Raw genomic sequence first — 8,799 nt, 5'->3', positions numbered from 1 at the left:
TCAAGAGATCAAGACCATCCTGGCCAACATAGTGAAACGCTGTCTCTACTAAAAATACGAAAATTAGCTCGGTGTGATGGTATGTGCCTGTAATCCCAGCTACTCAGGAGGCTGAGGCAGGAGAATCGCTTGAACCCAGGAGACAGAGGTTGCAGTGAGCCAATATCATGCCACTGCACTCCAGCCTGGCAACAAAGCAAGATTTCATCTCAAAAAAAAAAAAAAAAAAAAAAGCCTCACCTCCATGATTCAATTATCTCCCACGGGGTCCTTCCCACAACATGTGGGAATTTTTTTTTTTTTTTTGAGACGGAGTTTCGCTCTTGTTACCCAGGCTGGAGTGCAATGGCGCAATCTCGGCTCACCGCAACCTCCGCCTCCTGGATTCAGGCAATTCTCCTGCCTCAGCCTCCCGAGTAGCTGGGATTACAGGCACGTGCCACCATGCCCAGCTAATTTTTTGTATTTTTAGTAGAGACGGGGTTTCACCATGTTGACCAGGATGGTCTTGATCTCTTGACCTCGTGATCCACCCGCCTCGGCCTCCCAAAGTGCTGGGATTACAGGCTTGAGCCACTGCGCCTGGCGACATGTGGGAATTTAAGGTGAGATTTGGGTGGGCACACAGCCAAACTATATAATTACCCAAGTGAATACAACTGTAAAAACTCAGAGGACAGTATACTTGAGATATATGCATTTTATTTTATATGAATTATACTTCAATTTACTGGCTGGGCACAGTGGCTCACACTTGTAATCTCATTACTTTTAGAAGGTGAGGTGAGAGGACCACTTGAGGTCAGGAGTTCAAGACCAGCCTGGCCAATATGGTAAAACCCCATCTCTACTAAAAATACAAAAATTAGCCAGGCATGGTGACACAAGCCTGTAGTCCCAGATACTCTGGAGGCTGAGGCAGGAGAACTGCTTGAACCCAGGAAGTGGAGGTTGGAGTGGAGGTGAGATTGCGCCATTGTACTCCAGCCTGGGTGACAGAGTGAGACTCATCTCAAAAAAACACCAACCAAACAAATAAACAAAAAAAAATCCTTGAATTTAAAAATTATCAGAGAAAAAGGCTGTGGGCCCTACAACTCATCATTGATCATCATGATCCTTCACTCCAGAAGGTCTCTGTACTCTGGCTGAGATGAGAATGGGCACAAACACTGAGGAGAACTCTGACCACAGCTGGTACACCACAGCTTCTTCCCCACGAGGGCAAACACCTAGAGATGGCACAGGGAAGAAGAGTTTGGGGAATATCATGTAGTGCAGTTAGCAAGCAGCGCAATTTTGCTGGACCCTGGGGGATGTAAAGGGAAGCATCGGGAAATAGAAATGGCAAGAAGACCCTTGAATGCCAGGCTGAAGAGCCTAATCTGTTATCAGAGGCAATGAAGTCTGCTAGAGGTTTTGAGCAGAGAATACTTCTGAAATAAATGCCTTCTTGAGGGTTTTATTGATTCACCTTTGATTCCTTCTTAATGCCTTTTGGAATTCTGAGGAATTCACAAAGCCAGTTAGTAGAAGCCCCTCCTCCAGAATTCTGTCAAACTCATAACCTTTAGTCCTCTGATGATCTGCAGAAACATGAATAGTGGCTGTTCGCTTTGGTTTCAGACTTATTGTATCCTTTTCTAAGATCAGGGAGAGGCCTTCATGGAAGTTTTCCAGAGTATCTACCTTTCTGATTCCATTTTTCTCACCTCTCGTTCACTCCTATTTTCCATTCCACTATTATTATCATTTTTTGTATGTGAGATGGAGTTTCATTTTTGTTGCCCAGGCTGGAGTGCAGTGGTGCAATCTTGGCTCACTGTACCCTCTGCCCCCTGGGTTTAAGCGATTCTCCTGCCTCAGTCTCCCAAGTAGCTGGGATTACAGGCATCCACCACTAGAGCCAGCTAATTTCTTTTTTTTTTTTTAGTAGAGACAGGGTTTTACCATGTTGGCCAGGATGGTCTTGAACTCCTGACCTCAGGTGATCCACCCGCTTCGTCCTCCCAAAATGCTGGGATTATAGGCGTGAGCCACTGCACCTGGACTTCCGCTATTCTTCTTAAACCACTATCACACAGAACACCAATTCTATCAATTAGGACTCTGTGTTAGTGTATCTATTGCTACATTACAAATTACCCCAAAACTTAGTTGCATTAAAACAATGATAATCTGGGTACATGCTCTCAGGATCTCCTGGGGCTGTGTCATGAGCCAAAAAAAAAAAAAAAAAAAAATAGGCCAGGCGCAGCGGTTCATGCCTGTAATCCCATCACTTTGGGAGGCAGATCACCTGAGGTCAGGAGTTTGAGACCAGCCTGGCAAACATGGTGAGACCTCATCTCTACTAAAAATACCAGAAAATTAGGTAGGTATGGTGACGTGCACCTGTAATCCCAGCTATTGGGGAAGCTAAGGCAGAAGAATTGCTTGAACATATGAGGCAGAGGTTGCAGTGAGCCAAGATCCCACCACTGCACATACAGTCTAAGCAAAAAGAGTGAAACTCCATCTCAAAAAAAAAAAAAAAAGGGGGCTGCAATCTCAGCATTTAGGAGACTGAGGCGGGTGGATCACAAGATTAGGAGATCAAGACCATCCTGGCCAATGTAGTGAAACCCCGTCTCTACTAAAAATACAAAAACTTAGCCAGATGTCGTGGCATGTGTCTGTAGTCCCACCTACTCAGAAGGCTGAGGCAGGAGAATCTCTTGAACGGGGGAAGTAGAGGGTGCAGTGAGCCAAGATCGTGCCACTGCACTCCAGCCTGGGTGACAGATCGAGACTCTGTGGCAAAATAATAATAATAATCATCATAATATATTATCTTCCACACTTTCTGTGGGCCAGGATATTGGATCAAACACAGCCAGAATGGCACGTCTCTGTTCCAGGATAGCCCCAGTCTTGGAAGATTTGAATGCTGGGCACTAGAATCACCTCAAGGCTCATTGACTCACATCTGGTGATAGATTCTGGCTGTCCTGAGACCTTAGCTAAGATTGTTGGCTAGAACACCTATATGTGACCTCTCCAAGTGGCTTAGGTTTCCTTAAAATATGGAGGCCAGGTTACAAAGGTAAGTATTAAGAGAGAAAAAGAGAGTCTGTACCTTGAAAGTCAATAGCATCATGGTGCCATCCATACTCCTTGCTTAGGGCAGTCACAAGCCCCACCCAGGGGTGGGAAAACAAACTCCACCTGATAGTGGGAAGAGTACCAGCCATTGCAAGAACATGTGGAATGGGATAAATATATTGATGGAGCCATCTTTGGAAAATACAATCTGCTAAAGATTCTTTTCTTTCATGTTGCAGAAAACCCAAACCTAACTGGCTTTAAAAGGGGGGAATTTATTGGCTCACATATGTGAAAACTCCAGGGGTTGGGCTGACTCCAGATAAGGCTCAACTGAGTCTGGAGCTATGTCACCAGAACCCAGTTTCTCGTTTTCATCTCTGGGCTCAGTTTTTCCTGTGCTGGCTAGAGCCTCAGACAGATTCTCCCTATCAAGATGCTGCTGCAGCTCCATCCACATATCTTCTCTTAATCAATTACTGCAGGAAAAGAGAAGTCTGCTTCTCTGATAGTTCACAAAAATAACCTGGAAAGTGAGTTTCTTTGGCACTAATTGTCTTGACTTGGCTCTTATTCCAGTCCCTGAACAATTCACTGTCACCAAGGAAATGTTCTATGTGAATCAGCTTAGGCTTGAGTCAACATAGCCACCTATGGCCCTAGGGACAAAATCAGCATCATTATAAGTCACAAGTCTTCTGTAACAGACATTAATTCAAGTACAAGGACAGACTTTACATTAGGAGTTGACATCAGGGTTGTATTTTTCTCACATCACAAAAAGTCTGAAGTCAGGCCAGGTGAGGGTAGCTCACACCTGTAATCCCAGCACTTTGGGAGGCCGAGGTGGGTGGATCATTTAAGGTCAGGAGTTTGAGACCAACCTGGCCAACGTAGTAAAACCTTGTCTCTATTAAAATTACAAAAATTAGCCAGGAGTGGTGGCATGTGTCTGTAGTCCCAGCTACTCGAGAGGCTGAGGCAGGAGAATCGCTTGAACCCGGAAGGCAGAGGTTGCAGTGAGCCGAGATTATGCCACTGCACTCCAGTCTGGGCAACAGAGTTGGACTCTGTGTCAAAAAAAAAAAAGCAAAACACAGTCTAAAGTAATATAGTAACATGTTAACCCAGTGGCTCAAGAACTCCGGCTGGTAGAGCTGGGATTCTCTTGATTTTTCACTGTTTCTCACAAGATGGGTGCCCTAGTTCTAGTCAGGCATCTTTTGTTTTTATTGTATTTCTATTATTATTTTGAGAGGGTGTCTTGCTCTGTTACCCAGGCTGGAGTGCAGTGGCACAATCTTGGCTCACCATAACCTCTGCCTCCTGGATTTAAGCAATTATCCTGCCTCAGCTTCCCAAGTAGTTGGGGTTATAGGCGCCTGCTTCCACGCCTGGCTAATTTTTATATTTTTAGTAGAAACAGCGTTTCACCATGTTGGCCAGCCTGGTCTCAAACTCCTGACCTCAATTGATCCACCTGCCTCAGACTCCCAAAGTGCTGGGATTACAAGCATGAGCTACCTAGCCTGGCCTAGCTTTTGTATTTTTAGTAGAGACGGGTTTCACCAAGTTGGCCAGGCTGGTCTTGAACTCCTTACCTCAAGTGATTCACTCATCTTGGCCTCCCAAAGTGCTGGGATTACAGGCATGAGTCACTGCTCCTGGCCCAGTTCTAGTCATTTATATCTACCTGGTTATCATGTCTGTTTTGGGATACATACCACCTGGCCACTGCTTGCTATAAGGTAGTTGGGAAAGTGAGTACAGGTGAGGCAGATAAGGGAGAAGAGGGTTGGGAATGGGAATTGGGTTATCCAACCCATGGTTTGCCACATCAAACTCTGGACGTAGAAATGCATTAGCTGATACTTTGAGAGGCCAAGGCGGGCAGATCACTTGAGGTCAGGAGTTCAAGGCCAGCCTGGCCAACGTGGTGAAACTCTACAAAAAATGCAAAAAAAAGTTAGCTGGGCATGGTGGTACGTGCCTGTAGTCCCAGCTATTTGGGAGGCTGAGACAGGAGAATCACTTGAACCCGGGAGGCGGAGGTTGCAATGAGCAAGATTGCGCCACTGCACACCAGCCTGGATCACAGATGGGGACTCCATCTCAAAAAAAAAGGGATGTCTCTTCCCTAGGAAAACTGGAGTATACAACACAGCATAAGAGGTCTAAGGAGACTTTGGATGGCAAACGTGAGAAATGACCACTACTCTAGTGTCTTTCCCTTTAATTCTGCCAAAGTATTTTCTTTCTATGAAAAGCTCAGAATAAATCCTACTGACCTCTTACTGGTAATTGCCGAACTCTGTAGAAATTTAAGACATTTTCTTACTGGATCTCTCTTTTGCATTTGACACAGTTGATTACTCCCTCCCTTCTGCAGCTCCTCACTTATTCATTAAAACTCCATTTCCTGGTCTGGAGAAGTGACTCACCCCTGTAATCTTAGCAATTTGGGAGGTGGAGGCGAGTGGATCAATTGAGCTCAGAAGTTCAAGACCAGTGTGGGCAGCATGATAAAATCCTATCCCTACCAGAAATGCAAACATTAGGCTGGGCGTGGTGGCTCATGCCTGTAATCCAAGCACTTTGGAGGTCAAGGCAGGCAGATCACCTGAGGTTGGGAGTTCAAGACCAGCCTGACTAACATGGTGAAACCCCTTCTTTATATATTAAAAAAAAAGAAATGCAAACATTAGCTGGGTCTGGTGGCTTGTGCTTATAGTCCCAGCTACTTGGGGGGTTGAGGTGGGAGGATCCCTGCACCCCAGAGGCAGAGGCTGCAGTAAGCTGAGATCATGCCACTGCACTCCAGCCTGGGTGAGACTCTGTCTCACAAACAAAAGCAAAAAACCTCCATTTCCCATGGTCTGGTGTGGTGGCTCACACCCGTAATCCCACCACCAGCACTTTGGGAGGCTGAGGTGGGAGGATTGCTTGAGGCCAGGAGTTCAAGACCAGCGTGGGCAACATAGCAAGACCCTGTCTAAAACAAAAACAAACTAAAAAACTCTGTTCCCCTTGCTTCTGTGAAACTGGACTCCCTTGGTTGTACCTGCACCTCTCTGATCATGTTATTTATGCATTTGAGAGGCCCTTTTACCTGTCCTTGTCCCACACCTATGAACCGGACAGTGGCCAAATTCTCATTCCGTCTGCTCTCTTCTTTTTGTCATTTTTCCTGAACTGACTGCTCAGTTCAGGTATTTTCATTCTTAGTTCTACAATAAAGAAATTTAAGGTTGTTAATCTTCTTGTAAGTGGAGATTTGGCACATTCCCATAAGCTCTGTTATGTAGTGTTCTCCTTTTAGTAAATATCTGAATAGATTTTGCTTTCCTTGAATTTATTTTGTGATATGAATAATGCATAGTCGGCTTTCTTTTTGTTTGCACTTGCCTGTTGTCTTTTCCTAAAGGTTATGTTTAATGTGTCTGCTCATTCATATGTTGCATACACTTGACTTAAATACATACACTTGACTTGCATCTACAATGCACACCAACCCTCTTGATTTGCCATTAGTTTAAATGCCAGTGGTTGCACACCCAGGGATTTCTGAACTTGTGGCCCACTACTAAAAGCACTTTGAATGTCCTTGATAGTCTTCCTGTAAGAGATATTCCCTTACAGGGGATGTGTCTCCTGTAAGGGGAGGAACTATGGCAACTAAATCAGGCAGGTTTCTTTGGTTGCGAGCAACAGAAAGCAACCATGGTTAACTTAAGAAAAAATGAGCCCGGTACAGTGGCTCATGCCTGTAATCCCAGCACTTTGGGAGGCTGAGGTGGGCAGATCACCTGAGGTCCGGAGTTCAAGACCAGCCTGATCAACATGGAGAAACCCCATCCCTACTAAAAATATAAAAAATTAGCCAGGCGTGGTGGTGCATGCCCGTAATCCCAGCTACTCAGGAGGCTGAGGTAGGAGAATCACTTGAAGCTGGGAGGCAGAGGTTGTGGTGAGCCAAGATCACTCCGTTGCACTCCAGCCTGGGCAACAACAATGAAACTCCATCTCAAAAAAAAAAAAAAAAAAAAAAAATTACCTGAGCTTGGTGGCGTATGCCTGAGTAGTTGGAAAACTACTCAGGAGACTGAAGTGGGAGCATCACTTGAGCNAAAAAAAAAAAAAAAAAACAGAAAAAGGAAATAGGAAAAATGATGAGCTAGTTCACAGATGAAAGGGGGTGGCTGAAAAACTAAATCCCCTATTACTTACAGGGGAACATGCAAATTTATTAAACATAGTATGAAATGTCTTTCATTCCTTTCCCTTAGCCAGATACTGTTCCAAGCACGAGGAAACCAGTGGAGAACATGATAAAAACAACTCCTGTTTAGAAGACATACAGAGCTAGCATTGATCTGGACCCATGCCTATGGCCCACTAGCCTCTCTTCCTACCACATTTCAATGCACACCCTAAATATGACAGCCACATACTTCCCTGGTGCACCAGGCTCTTTAATGTTTCCATAACTTTGATTAGGAAATTTTCTCTGTACTCATTATTTTTCCCCACAAAGTCCTCTCTCACATCTTTGCTTGGTGACCTTCTGCTTAGTCTTCAAAAATCAACCAAAATGTCCCCACTATTAGGAGATCAACAGCCTCTGCCCCCAACTTTTTCTTTTCAGTTCAAAGCTATTTTAGTTGTAGTCAACGGTGTTGCCTGATTAAGATTAAAATGTCATTTTTATAATTAATAAAGTATAGATTGGAGAACATGGCTTATGTTTGAGGCCAAATGATCTTACTCATTTTTGGTGCTATGCTGAGTATGGTGGCTTACACCTGTAATCCTAGCATTTTGAGAGGCTGATGTGGAAAGATCTCTGGAGTCCAGGAGTTAAGACCAACCTGGGCAACATAGGCTACAAAAAAAAAAAAAAAAAAATTACCTGAGCTTGGTGGCGTATGCCTGAGTAGTTGGAAAACTACTCAGGAGACTGAAGTGGGAGCATCACTTGAGCATAGGAGTTAAGACCAGCCTGGGCAATATAGGGAGACCACACACCTACAAATAATTTCTTTTTTTAGTCCAGATTCTGTTGCCCAGGCTGGAGCGTAGTGCCACGACCTTGGCTCACAGCAACCTCGCCTCCCGGGTTCAAGTGATTCTCCTGCCTCAGCCTCCCGAGTACTTGGGATTACAAGTGCACACCATCAGGCCTGGCTAATTTTTGTATTTTTAGTAGAGATGAGGTTTCACCATGTTGGCCAGTGGTCTTGAACTCCTGACCTCAGGTAATACACCTGCCGCGGCCTCCCAAAGTGCTGGGATTACAGGCGTGAGCCACTGCACTTAGCCCTACAAATAATGTTTTAAAATTAGCTGAGAATTGTGGTGTGCACCTGTGGTCCAAGCTACTCAGGAGGCTGAGTCTGGGAGGTTGAGGCTCCAATAAGCCATGATTACACCACTGCACTCCAGCCTAGGCAAAGGGAATCAGACTCTCACTAAAAAAGAAAAAGATTTGGACACACAGAATTAAGAGGACTTAAAAAAAGTTTTAATTTTATTATAGCTAATAAATTATTATTTTAAAAACATTATTTCAAATTATTTTTATCTTATTTTATCTATTAGCTACAGAAAAATATTTTTTGTTGCCAGTGATATTATAGTGAGTATAATGTGATTGAATGTATTTTATTATTCTATGAATATTTTAAAATAATTTGTCATATAGAAATTTATAGACCT

This window comes from Cebus imitator, unplaced genomic scaffold (genome assembly GCF_001604975.1).
Source record: "Cebus imitator isolate Cc_AM_T3 unplaced genomic scaffold, Cebus_imitator-1.0 Scaffold149, whole genome shotgun sequence".
In the NCBI taxonomy this organism is placed as follows: domain Eukaryota; kingdom Metazoa; phylum Chordata; class Mammalia; order Primates; family Cebidae; genus Cebus; species Cebus imitator.
This window is presented reverse-complemented; position numbering follows the sequence as displayed.